Consider the following 14,265-nt stretch of genomic DNA (forward strand, 5'->3'; position numbering starts at 1 on the left):
CCAAAGATCTCTGAGTCGGCAACTCTAAATGTTGTTTGGACAGATGTCACAATTGCCGAAACCCGGGATTGAACCAGGGACCTTCAGATCTTCAGTCTGACGCTCTCCCAACTGAGCTATTTCCGCAAAAAAAAAAACAACGGGAGAAGCACAGACTATGTAAAAGCATGAGAAAAACAATGTAGTTAGTTTTAAAAGAAGCTTTCCATAAACAAATAGAGAGGCTTTTGCGACTTCTCTTGGCATTGTACTAAGCTGGTTCTACTCAACAAGACAAGGCTTTCAACAGACAAAGTCACTGTCTAACCTTATACATCAATGTGCAAATAGTAGAAGCGACTAAAAAAGCCAAATATCTCTGAGTCGGCAACGCCAAATGACTTTTGGAAAGATAAAAAAATTGCCGAAACCCGGGATTGGACCAGGGACCTTCAGATCTTCAGTCTGACGCTCTCCCAACTGAGCTATTTTGGCACATATGGGAGAAGCACAGACTATATAAAAGCATGAGGAAAAGAATGTAGCTAATTCCAAAAGAAGCTTTCCATAAACAATTGAGAGCCTTTTGCTAGATCTCTTAGCATAGTACTATCCATGTTCTACTCAACAAGACAAGGCTTTCACTGTCCAGCCTTACAAATCAATGTGCAAATAGTAGAAGCGACTAAAAAAGCCAAATATCTCTGAGTCGGCAACGCTAAATGTTGTTTGGACAGATAACACAATTGCCGAAACCCGGGATTGAACCAGGGACCTTCAGATCTTCAGTCTGACGCTCTCCCAACTGAGCTATTTCGGCACATATGGGAGAAGCACAGACTATATAAAAGCCTTGAAAAAAGAATGTAGCTAGTTTCAAAAGAAGCTTTCCATAAACAATAGAGAGCCTTCTGCGACATCTCTTAGCATTGCACTAGCCATGTTCTACTCAAGAAGACAAGGCTTTCAACAGACAAAGTCACTGTCTAGCCTTATACATTAATGTGCAAATAGTAGAAGCGACTGAAAAGCCAAAGATCTGTGAGTCGGCAACTCTAAATGTTGTTTGGATAGATGTCACAATTGCCGAAACCCGGGATTGAACCAGGGACCTTCAGATCTTCAGTCTGACGCTCTCCCAACTGAGCTATTTTGGCACATATGGGAGAAGCACAGACTATATAAAAGCATGGGGAAAAGAATGTAGCTAATTTCAAAAGAAGCTTTCCATAAACAATTGAGAGCCTTTTGCTAGATCTCTTAGCATAGTACTATCCATGTTCTACTCAACAAGACAAGGCTTTCACTGTCCAGCCTTACAAATCAATGTGCAAATAGTAGAAGCGACTAAAAAAGCCAAATATCTCTGAGTCGGCAATGCTAAATGTTGTTTGGACAGATGTCACAATTGCCGAAACCCGGGATTGAACCAGGGACCTTCAGATCTTCAGTCTGACGCTCTCCCAACTGAGCTATTTCGGCACATATGGGAAAAGCACAGACTATATAGAAGCATGGAAAAAAGAATGTAGCTAATTTCAAAAGAAGCTTTCCATAAACAATAGAGAGCCTTCTGCGACATCTCTTGGCATTGTAGTAGCCATGTTCTACTCAAGAAGACAAGGCTTTCAACAGACAAAGTCACTGTCTAGCCTTATACATTAATGTGCAAATAGTAGAAGCGACTGAAAAGCCAAAGATCTGTGAGTCGGAAACTCTAAATGTTGTTTGGACAGATGTCACAATTGCCGAAACCCGGGATTGAACCAGGGACCTTCAGATCTTCAGTCTGACGCTCTCCCAACTGAGCTATTTCCGCAAAAAAAAAAACAACGGGAGAAGCACAGACTATGTAAAAGCATGAGAAAAACAATGTAGTTAGTTTTAAAAGAAGCTTTCCATAAACAAATAGAGAGGCTTTTGCGACTTCTCTTGGCATTGTACTAAGCTGGTTCTACTCAACAAGACAAGGCTTTCAACAGACAAAGTCACTGTCTAACCTTATACATCAATGTGCAAATAGTAGAAGCGACTAAAAAAGCCAAATATCTCTGAGTCGGCAACGCCAAATGACTTTTGGAAAGATAAAAAAATTGCCGAAACCCGGGATTGAACCAGGGACCTTCAGATCTTCAGTCTGACGCTCTCCCAACTGAGCTATTTTGGCACATATGGGAGAAGCACAGACTATATAAAAGCATGGGGAAAAGAATGTAGCTAATTCCAAAAGAAGCTTTCCATAAACAATTGAGAGCCTTTTGCTAGATCTCTTAGCATAGTACTATCCATGTTCTACTCAACAAGACAAGGCTTTCACTGTCCAGCCTTACAAATCAATGTGCAAATAGTAGAAGCGACTAAAAAAGCCAAATATCTCTGAGTCGGCAACGCTAAATGTTGTTTGGACAGATAACACAATTGCCGAAACCCGGGATTGAACCAGGGACCTTCAGATCTTCAGTCTGACGCTCTCCCAACTGAGCTATTTCGGCACATATGGGAGAAGCACAGACTATATAAAAGCCTTGAAAAAAGAATGTAGCTAGTTTCAAAAGAAGCTTTCCATAAACAATAGAGAGCCTTCTGCGACATCTCTTAGCATTGTACTAGCCATGTTCTACTCAAGAAGACAAGGCTTTCAACAGACAAAGTCACTGTCTAGCCTTATACATTAATGTGCAAATAGTAGAAGCGACTGAAAAGCCAAAGATCTGTGAGTCGGCAACTCTAAATGTTGTTTGGATAGATGTCACAATTGCCGAAACCCGGGATTGAACCAGGGACCTTCAGATCTTCAGTCTGACGCTCTCCCAACTGAGCTATTTTGGCACATATGGGAGAAGCACAGACTATATAAAAGCATGGGGAAAAGAATGTAGCTAATTTCAAAAGAAGCTTTCCATAAACAATTGAGAGCCTTTTGCTAGATCTCTTAGCATAGTACTATCCATGTTCTACTCAACAAGACAAGGCTTTCACTGTCCAGCCTTACAAATCAATGTGCAAATAGTAGAAGCGACTAAAAAAGCCAAATATCTCTGAGTCGGCAACGCTAAATGTTGTTTGGACAGATGTCACAATTGCCGAAACCCGGGATTGAACCAGGGACCTTCAGATCTTCAGTCTGACGCTCGCCCAACTGAGCTATTTCGGCACATATGGGAAAAGCACAGACTATATAAAACCATGGAAAAAAGAATGTAGCTAATTTCAAAAGAAGCTTTCCATAAACAATAGAGAGCCTTCTGCGACATCTCTTGGCATTGTAGTAGCCATGTTCTACTCAAGAAGACAAGGCTTTCAACAGACAAAGTCACTGTCTAGCCTTATACATTAATGTGCAAATAGTAGAAGCGACTGAAAAGCCAAAGATCTCTGAGTCGGCAACTCTAAATGTTGTTTGGACAGATGTCACAATTGCCGAAACCCGGGATTGAACCAGGGACCTTCAGATCTTCAGTCTGACGCTCTCCCAACTGAGCTATTTCCGCAAAAAAAAAAACAACGGGAGAAGCACAGACTATGTAAAAGCATGAGAAAAACAATGTAGTTAGTTTTAAAAGAAGCTTTCCATAAACAAATAGAGAGGCTTTTGCGACTTCTCTTGGCATTGTACTAAGCTGGTTCTACTCAACAAGACAAGGCTTTCAACAGACAAAGTCACTGTCTAACCTTATACATCAATGTGCAAATAGTAGAAGCGACTAAAAAAGCCAAATATCTCTGAGTCGGCAACGCCAAATGACTTTTGGAAAGATAAAAAAATTGCCGAAACCCGGGATTGGACCAGGGACCTTCAGATCTTCAGTCTGACGCTCTCCCAACTGAGCTATTTTGGCACATATGGGAGAAGCACAGACTATATAAAACCATGGAAAAAAGAATGTAGCTAATTTCAAAAGAAGCTTTCCATAAACAATAGAGAGCCTTCTGCGACATCTCTTGGCATTGTAGTAGCCATGTTCTACTCAAGAAGACAAGGCTTTCAACAGACAAAGTCACTGTCTAGCCTTATACATTAATGTGCAAATAGTAGAAGCGACTGAAAAGCCAAAGATCTCTGAGTCGGCAACTCTAAATGTTGTTTGGACAGATGTCACAATTGCCGAAACCCGGGATTGAACCAGGGACCTTCAGATCTTCAGTCTGACGCTCTCCCAACTGAGCTATTTCCGCAAAAAAAAAAACAACGGGAGAAGCACAGACTATGTAAAAGCATGAGAAAAACAATGTAGTTAGTTTTAAAAGAAGCTTTCCATAAACAAATAGAGAGGCTTTTGCGACTTCTCTTGGCATTGTACTAAGCTGGTTCTACTCAACAAGACAAGGCTTTCAACAGACAAAGTCACTGTCTAACCTTATACATCAATGTGCAAATAGTAGAAGCGACTAAAAAAGCCAAATATCTCTGAGTCGGCAACGCCAAATGACTTTTGGAAAGATAAAAAAATTGCCGAAACCCGGGATTGGACCAGGGACCTTCAGATCTTCAGTCTGACGCTCTCCCAACTGAGCTATTTTGGCACATATGGGAGAAGCACAGACTATATAAAAGCATGAGGAAAAGAATGTAGCTAATTCCAAAAGAAGCTTTCCATAAACAATTGAGAGCCTTTTGCTAGATCTCTTAGCATAGTACTATCCATGTTCTACTCAACAAGACAAGGCTTTCACTGTCCAGCCTTACAAATCAATGTGCAAATAGTAGAAGCGACTAAAAAAGCCAAATATCTCTGAGTCGGCAACGCTAAATGTTGTTTGGACAGATAACACAATTGCCGAAACCCGGGATTGAACCAGGGACCTTCAGATCTTCAGTCTGACGCTCTCCCAACTGAGCTATTTCGGCACATATGGGAGAAGCACAGACTATATAAAAGCCTTGAAAAAAGAATGTAGCTAGTTTCAAAAGAAGCTTTCCATAAACAATAGAGAGCCTTCTGCGACATCTCTTAGCATTGCACTAGCCATGTTCTACTCAAGAAGACAAGGCTTTCAACAGACAAAGTCACTGTCTAGCCTTATACATTAATGTGCAAATAGTAGAAGCGACTGAAAAGCCAAAGATCTGTGAGTCGGCAACTCTAAATGTTGTTTGGATAGATGTCACAATTGCCGAAACCCGGGATTGAACCAGGGACCTTCAGATCTTCAGTCTGACGCTCTCCCAACTGAGCTATTTTGGCACATATGGGAGAAGCACAGACTATATAAAAGCATGGGGAAAAGAATGTAGCTAATTTCAAAAGAAGCTTTCCATAAACAATTGAGAGCCTTTTGCTAGATCTCTTAGCATAGTACTATCCATGTTCTACTCAACAAGACAAGGCTTTCACTGTCCAGCCTTACAAATCAATGTGCAAATAGTAGAAGCGACTAAAAAAGCCAAATATCTCTGAGTCGGCAATGCTAAATGTTGTTTGGACAGATGTCACAATTGCCGAAACCCGGGATTGAACCAGGGACCTTCAGATCTTCAGTCTGACGCTCTCCCAACTGAGCTATTTCGGCACATATGGGAAAAGCACAGACTATATAGAAGCATGGAAAAAAGAATGTAGCTAATTTCAAAAGAAGCTTTCCATAAACAATAGAGAGCCTTCTGCGACATCTCTTGGCATTGTAGTAGCCATGTTCTACTCAAGAAGACAAGGCTTTCAACAGACAAAGTCACTGTCTAGCCTTATACATTAATGTGCAAATAGTAGAAGCGACTGAAAAGCCAAAGATCTGTGAGTCGGAAACTCTAAATGTTGTTTGGACAGATGTCACAATTGCCGAAACCCGGGATTGAACCAGGGACCTTCAGATCTTCAGTCTGACGCTCTCCCAACTGAGCTATTTCCGCAAAAAAAAAAACAACGGGAGAAGCACAGACTATGTAAAAGCATGAGAAAAACAATGTAGTTAGTTTTAAAAGAAGCTTTCCATAAACAAATAGAGAGGCTTTTGCGACTTCTCTTGGCATTGTACTAAGCTGGTTCTACTCAACAAGACAAGGCTTTCAACAGACAAAGTCACTGTCTAACCTTATACATCAATGTGCAAATAGTAGAAGCGACTAAAAAAGCCAAATATCTCTGAGTCGGCAACGCCAAATGACTTTTGGAAAGATAAAAAAATTGCCGAAACCCGGGATTGAACCAGGGACCTTCAGATCTTCAGTCTGACGCTCTCCCAACTGAGCTATTTTGGCACATATGGGAGAAGCACAGACTATATAAAAGCATGGGGAAAAGAATGTAGCTAATTCCAAAAGAAGCTTTCCATAAACAATTGAGAGCCTTTTGCTAGATCTCTTAGCATAGTACTATCCATGTTCTACTCAACAAGACAAGGCTTTCACTGTCCAGCCTTACAAATCAATGTGCAAATAGTAGAAGCGACTAAAAAAGCCAAATATCTCTGAGTCGGCAACGCTAAATGTTGTTTGGACAGATAACACAATTGCCGAAACCCGGGATTGAACCAGGGACCTTCAGATCTTCAGTCTGACGCTCTCCCAACTGAGCTATTTCGGCACATATGGGAGAAGCACAGACTATATAAAAGCCTTGAAAAAAGAATGTAGCTAGTTTCAAAAGAAGCTTTCCATAAACAATAGAGAGCCTTCTGCGACATCTCTTAGCATTGTACTAGCCATGTTCTACTCAAGAAGACAAGGCTTTCAACAGACAAAGTCACTGTCTAGCCTTATACATTAATGTGCAAATAGTAGAAGCGACTGAAAAGCCAAAGATCTGTGAGTCGGCAACTCTAAATGTTGTTTGGATAGATGTCACAATTGCCGAAACCCGGGATTGAACCAGGGACCTTCAGATCTTCAGTCTGACGCTCTCCCAACTGAGCTATTTTGGCACATATGGGAGAAGCACAGACTATATAAAAGCATGGGGAAAAGAATGTAGCTAATTTCAAAAGAAGCTTTCCATAAACAATTGAGAGCCTTTTGCTAGATCTCTTAGCATAGTACTATCCATGTTCTACTCAACAAGACAAGGCTTTCACTGTCCAGCCTTACAAATCAATGTGCAAATAGTAGAAGCGACTAAAAAAGCCAAATATCTCTGAGTCGGCAACGCTAAATGTTGTTTGGACAGATGTCACAATTGCCGAAACCCGGGATTGAACCAGGGACCTTCAGATCTTCAGTCTGACGCTCGCCCAACTGAGCTATTTCGGCACATATGGGAAAAGCACAGACTATATAAAACCATGGAAAAAAGAATGTAGCTAATTTCAAAAGAAGCTTTCCATAAACAATAGAGAGCCTTCTGCGACATCTCTTGGCATTGTAGTAGCCATGTTCTACTCAAGAAGACAAGGCTTTCAACAGACAAAGTCACTGTCTAGCCTTATACATTAATGTGCAAATAGTAGAAGCGACTGAAAAGCCAAAGATCTCTGAGTCGGCAACTCTAAATGTTGTTTGGACAGATGTCACAATTGCCGAAACCCGGGATTGAACCAGGGACCTTCAGATCTTCAGTCTGACGCTCTCCCAACTGAGCTATTTCCGCAAAAAAAAAAACAACGGGAGAAGCACAGACTATGTAAAAGCATGAGAAAAACAATGTAGTTAGTTTTAAAAGAAGCTTTCCATAAACAAATAGAGAGGCTTTTGCGACTTCTCTTGGCATTGTACTAAGCTGGTTCTACTCAACAAGACAAGGCTTTCAACAGACAAAGTCACTGTCTAACCTTATACATCAATGTGCAAATAGTAGAAGCGACTAAAAAAGCCAAATATCTCTGAGTCGGCAACGCCAAATGACTTTTGGAAAGATAAAAAAATTGCCGAAACCCGGGATTGGACCAGGGACCTTCAGATCTTCAGTCTGACGCTCTCCCAACTGAGCTATTTTGGCACATATGGGAGAAGCACAGACTATATAAAACCATGGAAAAAAGAATGTAGCTAATTTCAAAAGAAGCTTTCCATAAACAATAGAGAGCCTTCTGCGACATCTCTTGGCATTGTAGTAGCCATGTTCTACTCAAGAAGACAAGGCTTTCAACAGACAAAGTCACTGTCTAGCCTTATACATTAATGTGCAAATAGTAGAAGCGACTGAAAAGCCAAAGATCTCTGAGTCGGCAACTCTAAATGTTGTTTGGACAGATGTCACAATTGCCGAAACCCGGGATTGAACCAGGGACCTTCAGATCTTCAGTCTGACGCTCTCCCAACTGAGCTATTTCCGCAAAAAAAAAAACAACGGGAGAAGCACAGACTATGTAAAAGCATGAGAAAAACAATGTAGTTAGTTTTAAAAGAAGCTTTCCATAAACAAATAGAGAGGCTTTTGCGACTTCTCTTGGCATTGTACTAAGCTGGTTCTACTCAACAAGACAAGGCTTTCAACAGACAAAGTCACTGTCTAACCTTATACATCAATGTGCAAATAGTAGAAGCGACTAAAAAAGCCAAATATCTCTGAGTCGGCAACGCCAAATGACTTTTGGAAAGATAAAAAAATTGCCGAAACCCGGGATTGGACCAGGGACCTTCAGATCTTCAGTCTGACGCTCTCCCAACTGAGCTATTTTGGCACATATGGGAGAAGCACAGACTATATAAAAGCATGAGGAAAAGAATGTAGCTAATTCCAAAAGAAGCTTTCCATAAACAATTGAGAGCCTTTTGCTAGATCTCTTAGCATAGTACTATCCATGTTCTACTCAACAAGACAAGGCTTTCACTGTCCAGCCTTACAAATCAATGTGCAAATAGTAGAAGCGACTAAAAAAGCCAAATATCTCTGAGTCGGCAACGCTAAATGTTGTTTGGACAGATAACACAATTGCCGAAACCCGGGATTGAACCAGGGACCTTCAGATCTTCAGTCTGACGCTCTCCCAACTGAGCTATTTCGGCACATATGGGAGAAGCACAGACTATATAAAAGCCTTGAAAAAAGAATGTAGCTAGTTTCAAAAGAAGCTTTCCATAAACAATAGAGAGCCTTCTGCGACATCTCTTAGCATTGCACTAGCCATGTTCTACTCAAGAAGACAAGGCTTTCAACAGACAAAGTCACTGTCTAGCCTTATACATTAATGTGCAAATAGTAGAAGCGACTGAAAAGCCAAAGATCTGTGAGTCGGCAACTCTAAATGTTGTTTGGATAGATGTCACAATTGCCGAAACCCGGGATTGAACCAGGGACCTTCAGATCTTCAGTCTGACGCTCTCCCAACTGAGCTATTTTGGCACATATGGGAGAAGCACAGACTATATAAAAGCATGGTGAAAAGAATGTAGCTAATTTCAAAAGAAGCTTTCCATAAACAATTGAGAGCCTTTTGCTAGATCTCTTAGCATAGTACTATCCATGTTCTACTCAACAAGACAAGGCTTTCACTGTCCAGCCTTACAAATCAATGTGCAAATAGTAGAAGCGACTAAAAAAGCCAAATATCTCTGAGTCGGCAATGCTAAATGTTGTTTGGACAGATGTCACAATTGCCGAAACCCGGGATTGAACCAGGGACCTTCAGATCTTCAGTCTGACGCTCTCCCAACTGAGCTATTTCGGCACATATGGGAAAAGCACAGACTATATAGAAGCATGGAAAAAAGAATGTAGCTAATTTCAAAAGAAGCTTTCCATAAACAATAGAGAGCCTTCTGCGACATCTCTTGGCATTGTAGTAGCCATGTTCTACTCAAGAAGACAAGGCTTTCAACAGACAAAGTCACTGTCTAGCCTTATACATTAATGTGCAAATAGTAGAAGCGACTGAAAAGCCAAAGATCTGTGAGTCGGAAACTCTAAATGTTGTTTGGACAGATGTCACAATTGCCGAAACCCGGGATTGAACCAGGGACCTTCAGATCTTCAGTCTGACGCTCTCCCAACTGAGCTATTTCCGCAAAAAAAAAAACAACGGGAGAAGCACAGACTATGTAAAAGCATGAGAAAAACAATGTAGTTAGTTTTAAAAGAAGCTTTCCATAAACAAATAGAGAGGCTTTTGCGACTTCTCTTGGCATTGTACTAAGCTGGTTCTACTCAACAAGACAAGGCTTTCAACAGACAAAGTCACTGTCTAACCTTATACATCAATGTGCAAATAGTAGAAGCGACTAAAAAAGCCAAATATCTCTGAGTCGGCAACGCCAAATGACTTTTGGAAAGATAAAAAAATTGCCGAAACCCGGGATTGAACCAGGGACCTTCAGATCTTCAGTCTGACGCTCTCCCAACTGAGCTATTTTGGCACATATGGGAGAAGCACAGACTATATAAAAGCATGGGGAAAAGAATGTAGCTAATTCCAAAAGAAGCTTTCCATAAACAATTGAGAGCCTTTTGCTAGATCTCTTAGCATAGTACTATCCATGTTCTACTCAACAAGACAAGGCTTTCACTGTCCAGCCTTACAAATCAATGTGCAAATAGTAGAAGCGACTAAAAAAGCCAAATATCTCTGAGTCGGCAACGCTAAATGTTGTTTGGACAGATAACACAATTGCCGAAACCCGGGATTGAACCAGGGACCTTCAGATCTTCAGTCTGACGCTCTCCCAACTGAGCTATTTCGGCACATATGGGAGAAGCACAGACTATATAAAAGCCTTGAAAAAAGAATGTAGCTAGTTTCAAAAGAAGCTTTCCATAAACAATAGAGAGCCTTCTGCGACATCTCTTAGCATTGTACTAGCCATGTTCTACTCAAGAAGACAAGGCTTTCAACAGACAAAGTCACTGTCTAGCCTTATACATTAATGTGCAAATAGTAGAAGCGACTGAAAAGCCAAAGATCTGTGAGTCGGCAACTCTAAATGTTGTTTGGATAGATGTCACAATTGCCGAAACCCGGGATTGAACCAGGGACCTTCAGATCTTCAGTCTGACGCTCTCCCAACTGAGCTATTTTGGCACATATGGGAGAAGCACAGACTATATAAAAGCATGGGGAAAAGAATGTAGCTAATTTCAAAAGAAGCTTTCCATAAACAATTGAGAGCCTTTTGCTAGATCTCTTAGCATAGTACTATCCATGTTCTACTCAACAAGACAAGGCTTTCACTGTCCAGCCTTACAAATCAATGTGCAAATAGTAGAAGCGACTAAAAAAGCCAAATATCTCTGAGTCGGCAACGCTAAATGTTGTTTGGACAGATGTCACAATTGCCGAAACCCGGGATTGAACCAGGGACCTTCAGATCTTCAGTCTGACGCTCTCCCAACTGAGCTATTTCGGCACATATGGGAAAAGCACAGACTATATAGAAGCATGGAAAAAAGAATGTAGCTAATTTCAAAAGAAGCTTTCCATAAACAATAGAGAGCCTTCTGCGACATCTCTTGGCATTGTAGTAGCCATGTTCTACTCAAGAAGACAAGGCTTTCAACAGACAAAGTCACTGTCTAGCCTTATACATTAATGTGCAAATAGTAGAAGCGACTGAAAAGCCAAAGATCTGTGAGTCGGAAACTCTAAATGTTGTTTGGACAGATGTCACAATTGCCGAAACCCGGGATTGAACCAGGGACCTTCAGATCTTCAGTCTGACGCTCTCCCAACTGAGCTATTTCCGCAAAAAAAAAAACAACGGGAGAAGCACAGACTATGTAAAAGCATGAGAAAAACAATGTAGTTAGTTTTAAAAGAAGCTTTCCATAAACAAATAGAGAGGCTTTTGCGACTTCTCTTGGCATTGTACTAAGCTGGTTCTACTCAACAAGACAAGGCTTTCAACAGACAAAGTCACTGTCTAACCTTATACATCAATGTGCAAATAGTAGAAGCGACTAAAAAAGCCAAATATCTCTGAGTCGGCAACGCCAAATGACTTTTGGAAAGATAAAAAAATTGCCGAAACCCGGGATTGAACCAGGGACCTTCAGATCTTCAGTCTGACGCTCTCCCAACTGAGCTATTTTGGCACATATGGGAGAAGCACAGACTATATAAAAGCATGGGGAAAAGAATGTAGCTAATTCCAAAAGAAGCTTTCCATAAACAATTGAGAGCCTTTTGCTAGATCTCTTAGCATAGTACTATCCATGTTCTACTCAACAAGACAAGGCTTTCACTGTCCAGCCTTACAAATCAATGTGCAAATAGTAGAAGCGACTAAAAAAGCCAAATATCTCTGAGTCGGCAACGCTAAATGTTGTTTGGACAGATAACACAATTGCCGAAACCCGGGATTGAACCAGGGACCTTCAGATCTTCAGTCTGACGCTCTCCCAACTGAGCTATTTCGGCACATATGGGAGAAGCACAGACTATATAAAAGCCTTGAAAAAAGAATGTAGCTAGTTTCAAAAGAAGCTTTCCATAAACAATAGAGAGCCTTCTGCGACATCTCTTAGCATTGTACTAGCCATGTTCTACTCAAGAAGACAAGGCTTTCAACAGACAAAGTCACTGTCTAGCCTTATACATTAATGTGCAAATAGTAGAAGCGACTGAAAAGCCAAAGATCTGTGAGTCGGCAACTCTAAATGTTGTTTGGATAGATGTCACAATTGCCGAAACCCGGGATTGAACCAGGGACCTTCAGATCTTCAGTCTGACGCTCTCCCAACTGAGCTATTTTGGCACATATGGGAGAAGCACAGACTATATAAAAGCATGGGGAAAAGAATGTAGCTAATTTCAAAAGAAGCTTTCCATAAACAATTGAGAGCCTTTTGCTAGATCTCTTAGCATAGTACTATCCATGTTCTACTCAACAAGACAAGGCTTTCACTGTCCAGCCTTACAAATCAATGTGCAAATAGTAGAAGCGACTAAAAAAGCCAAATATCTCTGAGTCGGCAACGCTAAATGTTGTTTGGACAGATGTCACAATTGCCGAAACCCGGGATTGAACCAGGGACCTTCAGATCTTCAGTCTGACGCTCGCCCAACTGAGCTATTTCGGCACATATGGGAAAAGCACAGACTATATAAAACCATGGAAAAAAGAATGTAGCTAATTTCAAAAGAAGCTTTCCATAAACAATAGAGAGCCTTCTGCGACATCTCTTGGCATTGTAGTAGCCATGTTCTACTCAAGAAGACAAGGCTTTCAACAGACAAAGTCACTGTCTAGCCTTATACATTAATGTGCAAATAGTAGAAGCGACTGAAAAGCCAAAGATCTCTGAGTCGGCAACTCTAAATGTTGTTTGGACAGATGTCACAATTGCCGAAACCCGGGATTGAACCAGGGACCTTCAGATCTTCAGTCTGACGCTCTCCCAACTGAGCTATTTCCGCAAAAAAAAAAACAACGGGAGAAGCACAGACTATGTAAAAGCATGAGAAAAACAATGTAGTTAGTTTTAAAAGAAGCTTTCCATAAACAAATAGAGAGGCTTTTGCGACTTCTCTTGGCATTGTACTAAGCTGGTTCTACTCAACAAGACAAGGCTTTCAACAGACAAAGTCACTGTCTAACCTTATACATCAATGTGCAAATAGTAGAAGCGACTAAAAAAGCCAAATATCTCTGAGTCGGCAACGCCAAATGACTTTTGGAAAGATAAAAAAATTGCCGAAACCCGGGATTGGACCAGGGACCTTCAGATCTTCAGTCTGACGCTCTCCCAACTGAGCTATTTTGGCACATATGGGAGAAGCACAGACTATATAAAACCATGGAAAAAAGAATGTAGCTAATTTCAAAAGAAGCTTTCCATAAACAATAGAGAGCCTTCTGCGACATCTCTTGGCATTGTAGTAGCCATGTTCTACTCAAGAAGACAAGGCTTTCAACAGACAAAGTCACTGTCTAGCCTTATACATTAATGTGCAAATAGTAGAAGCGACTGAAAAGCCAAAGATCTCTGAGTCGGCAACTCTAAATGTTGTTTGGACAGATGTCACAATTGCCGAAACCCGGGATTGAACCAGGGACCTTCAGATCTTCAGTCTGACGCTCTCCCAACTGAGCTATTTCCGCAAAAAAAAAAACAACGGGAGAAGCACAGACTATGTAAAAGCATGAGAAAAACAATGTAGTTAGTTTTAAAAGAAGCTTTCCATAAACAAATAGAGAGGCTTTTGCGACTTCTCTTGGCATTGTACTAAGCTGGTTCTACTCAACAAGACAAGGCTTTCAACAGACAAAGTCACTGTCTAACCTTATACATCAATGTGCAAATAGTAGAAGCGACTAAAAAAGCCAAATATCTCTGAGTCGGCAACGCCAAATGACTTTTGGAAAGATAAAAAAATTGCCGAAACCCGGGATTGGACCAGGGACCTTCAGATCTTCAGTCTGACGCTCTCCCAACTGAGCTATTTTGGCACATATGGGAGAAGCACAGACTATATAAAAGC

General features: G+C 41.0%; 1 protein-coding gene and 43 non-coding genes across 44 annotated transcripts in view; all 44 read right to left on the reverse strand.

Annotated features, from left to right (window-relative positions):
* mfsd4aa (major facilitator superfamily domain containing 4Aa) overlaps window positions 1–14,265 on the reverse strand; it is a 189,215-nt gene that overhangs the window by 157,562 nt on the left and 17,388 nt on the right. The window lies entirely within an intron of this gene.
* On the reverse strand, window positions 54–126 carry trnaf-gaa (transfer RNA phenylalanine (anticodon GAA)). The gene has a single exon. It is a non-coding gene; the product is annotated as a tRNA-Phe (tRNA).
* trnaf-gaa (transfer RNA phenylalanine (anticodon GAA)) lies at window positions 402–474 on the reverse strand. The gene has a single exon. It is a non-coding gene; the product is annotated as a tRNA-Phe (tRNA).
* On the reverse strand, window positions 727–799 carry trnaf-gaa (transfer RNA phenylalanine (anticodon GAA)). Its single transcript has one exon. It is a non-coding gene; the product is annotated as a tRNA-Phe (tRNA).
* trnaf-gaa (transfer RNA phenylalanine (anticodon GAA)) lies at window positions 1,064–1,136 on the reverse strand. Its single transcript has one exon. It is a non-coding gene; the product is annotated as a tRNA-Phe (tRNA).
* trnaf-gaa (transfer RNA phenylalanine (anticodon GAA)) lies at window positions 1,389–1,461 on the reverse strand. Its single transcript has one exon. It is a non-coding gene; the product is annotated as a tRNA-Phe (tRNA).
* trnaf-gaa (transfer RNA phenylalanine (anticodon GAA)) lies at window positions 1,726–1,798 on the reverse strand. The gene has a single exon. It is a non-coding gene; the product is annotated as a tRNA-Phe (tRNA).
* On the reverse strand, window positions 2,074–2,146 carry trnaf-gaa (transfer RNA phenylalanine (anticodon GAA)). The gene has a single exon. It is a non-coding gene; the product is annotated as a tRNA-Phe (tRNA).
* trnaf-gaa (transfer RNA phenylalanine (anticodon GAA)) lies at window positions 2,399–2,471 on the reverse strand. The gene has a single exon. It is a non-coding gene; the product is annotated as a tRNA-Phe (tRNA).
* Window positions 2,736–2,808, reverse strand: trnaf-gaa (transfer RNA phenylalanine (anticodon GAA)). Its single transcript has one exon. It is a non-coding gene; the product is annotated as a tRNA-Phe (tRNA).
* On the reverse strand, window positions 3,061–3,133 carry trnaf-gaa (transfer RNA phenylalanine (anticodon GAA)). Its single transcript has one exon. It is a non-coding gene; the product is annotated as a tRNA-Phe (tRNA).
* trnaf-gaa (transfer RNA phenylalanine (anticodon GAA)) lies at window positions 3,398–3,470 on the reverse strand. Its single transcript has one exon. It is a non-coding gene; the product is annotated as a tRNA-Phe (tRNA).
* trnaf-gaa (transfer RNA phenylalanine (anticodon GAA)) lies at window positions 3,746–3,818 on the reverse strand. Its single transcript has one exon. It is a non-coding gene; the product is annotated as a tRNA-Phe (tRNA).
* Window positions 4,083–4,155, reverse strand: trnaf-gaa (transfer RNA phenylalanine (anticodon GAA)). Its single transcript has one exon. It is a non-coding gene; the product is annotated as a tRNA-Phe (tRNA).
* trnaf-gaa (transfer RNA phenylalanine (anticodon GAA)) lies at window positions 4,431–4,503 on the reverse strand. Its single transcript has one exon. It is a non-coding gene; the product is annotated as a tRNA-Phe (tRNA).
* On the reverse strand, window positions 4,756–4,828 carry trnaf-gaa (transfer RNA phenylalanine (anticodon GAA)). The gene has a single exon. It is a non-coding gene; the product is annotated as a tRNA-Phe (tRNA).
* trnaf-gaa (transfer RNA phenylalanine (anticodon GAA)) lies at window positions 5,093–5,165 on the reverse strand. Its single transcript has one exon. It is a non-coding gene; the product is annotated as a tRNA-Phe (tRNA).
* trnaf-gaa (transfer RNA phenylalanine (anticodon GAA)) lies at window positions 5,418–5,490 on the reverse strand. Its single transcript has one exon. It is a non-coding gene; the product is annotated as a tRNA-Phe (tRNA).
* On the reverse strand, window positions 5,755–5,827 carry trnaf-gaa (transfer RNA phenylalanine (anticodon GAA)). The gene has a single exon. It is a non-coding gene; the product is annotated as a tRNA-Phe (tRNA).
* On the reverse strand, window positions 6,103–6,175 carry trnaf-gaa (transfer RNA phenylalanine (anticodon GAA)). The gene has a single exon. It is a non-coding gene; the product is annotated as a tRNA-Phe (tRNA).
* On the reverse strand, window positions 6,428–6,500 carry trnaf-gaa (transfer RNA phenylalanine (anticodon GAA)). The gene has a single exon. It is a non-coding gene; the product is annotated as a tRNA-Phe (tRNA).
* Window positions 6,765–6,837, reverse strand: trnaf-gaa (transfer RNA phenylalanine (anticodon GAA)). The gene has a single exon. It is a non-coding gene; the product is annotated as a tRNA-Phe (tRNA).
* On the reverse strand, window positions 7,090–7,162 carry trnaf-gaa (transfer RNA phenylalanine (anticodon GAA)). Its single transcript has one exon. It is a non-coding gene; the product is annotated as a tRNA-Phe (tRNA).
* trnaf-gaa (transfer RNA phenylalanine (anticodon GAA)) lies at window positions 7,427–7,499 on the reverse strand. Its single transcript has one exon. It is a non-coding gene; the product is annotated as a tRNA-Phe (tRNA).
* Window positions 7,775–7,847, reverse strand: trnaf-gaa (transfer RNA phenylalanine (anticodon GAA)). The gene has a single exon. It is a non-coding gene; the product is annotated as a tRNA-Phe (tRNA).
* On the reverse strand, window positions 8,112–8,184 carry trnaf-gaa (transfer RNA phenylalanine (anticodon GAA)). The gene has a single exon. It is a non-coding gene; the product is annotated as a tRNA-Phe (tRNA).
* On the reverse strand, window positions 8,460–8,532 carry trnaf-gaa (transfer RNA phenylalanine (anticodon GAA)). Its single transcript has one exon. It is a non-coding gene; the product is annotated as a tRNA-Phe (tRNA).
* On the reverse strand, window positions 8,785–8,857 carry trnaf-gaa (transfer RNA phenylalanine (anticodon GAA)). The gene has a single exon. It is a non-coding gene; the product is annotated as a tRNA-Phe (tRNA).
* Window positions 9,122–9,194, reverse strand: trnaf-gaa (transfer RNA phenylalanine (anticodon GAA)). The gene has a single exon. It is a non-coding gene; the product is annotated as a tRNA-Phe (tRNA).
* Window positions 9,447–9,519, reverse strand: trnaf-gaa (transfer RNA phenylalanine (anticodon GAA)). The gene has a single exon. It is a non-coding gene; the product is annotated as a tRNA-Phe (tRNA).
* trnaf-gaa (transfer RNA phenylalanine (anticodon GAA)) lies at window positions 9,784–9,856 on the reverse strand. Its single transcript has one exon. It is a non-coding gene; the product is annotated as a tRNA-Phe (tRNA).
* Window positions 10,132–10,204, reverse strand: trnaf-gaa (transfer RNA phenylalanine (anticodon GAA)). Its single transcript has one exon. It is a non-coding gene; the product is annotated as a tRNA-Phe (tRNA).
* On the reverse strand, window positions 10,457–10,529 carry trnaf-gaa (transfer RNA phenylalanine (anticodon GAA)). The gene has a single exon. It is a non-coding gene; the product is annotated as a tRNA-Phe (tRNA).
* Window positions 10,794–10,866, reverse strand: trnaf-gaa (transfer RNA phenylalanine (anticodon GAA)). The gene has a single exon. It is a non-coding gene; the product is annotated as a tRNA-Phe (tRNA).
* trnaf-gaa (transfer RNA phenylalanine (anticodon GAA)) lies at window positions 11,119–11,191 on the reverse strand. Its single transcript has one exon. It is a non-coding gene; the product is annotated as a tRNA-Phe (tRNA).
* On the reverse strand, window positions 11,456–11,528 carry trnaf-gaa (transfer RNA phenylalanine (anticodon GAA)). Its single transcript has one exon. It is a non-coding gene; the product is annotated as a tRNA-Phe (tRNA).
* trnaf-gaa (transfer RNA phenylalanine (anticodon GAA)) lies at window positions 11,804–11,876 on the reverse strand. Its single transcript has one exon. It is a non-coding gene; the product is annotated as a tRNA-Phe (tRNA).
* Window positions 12,129–12,201, reverse strand: trnaf-gaa (transfer RNA phenylalanine (anticodon GAA)). Its single transcript has one exon. It is a non-coding gene; the product is annotated as a tRNA-Phe (tRNA).
* trnaf-gaa (transfer RNA phenylalanine (anticodon GAA)) lies at window positions 12,466–12,538 on the reverse strand. Its single transcript has one exon. It is a non-coding gene; the product is annotated as a tRNA-Phe (tRNA).
* trnaf-gaa (transfer RNA phenylalanine (anticodon GAA)) lies at window positions 12,791–12,863 on the reverse strand. Its single transcript has one exon. It is a non-coding gene; the product is annotated as a tRNA-Phe (tRNA).
* On the reverse strand, window positions 13,128–13,200 carry trnaf-gaa (transfer RNA phenylalanine (anticodon GAA)). The gene has a single exon. It is a non-coding gene; the product is annotated as a tRNA-Phe (tRNA).
* trnaf-gaa (transfer RNA phenylalanine (anticodon GAA)) lies at window positions 13,476–13,548 on the reverse strand. The gene has a single exon. It is a non-coding gene; the product is annotated as a tRNA-Phe (tRNA).
* On the reverse strand, window positions 13,813–13,885 carry trnaf-gaa (transfer RNA phenylalanine (anticodon GAA)). Its single transcript has one exon. It is a non-coding gene; the product is annotated as a tRNA-Phe (tRNA).
* trnaf-gaa (transfer RNA phenylalanine (anticodon GAA)) lies at window positions 14,161–14,233 on the reverse strand. The gene has a single exon. It is a non-coding gene; the product is annotated as a tRNA-Phe (tRNA).

The sequence above is a fragment of the Pungitius pungitius genome, chromosome 8 (genome assembly GCF_949316345.1).
Source record: "Pungitius pungitius chromosome 8, fPunPun2.1, whole genome shotgun sequence".
NCBI lineage: Eukaryota > Metazoa > Chordata > Actinopteri > Perciformes > Gasterosteidae > Pungitius > Pungitius pungitius.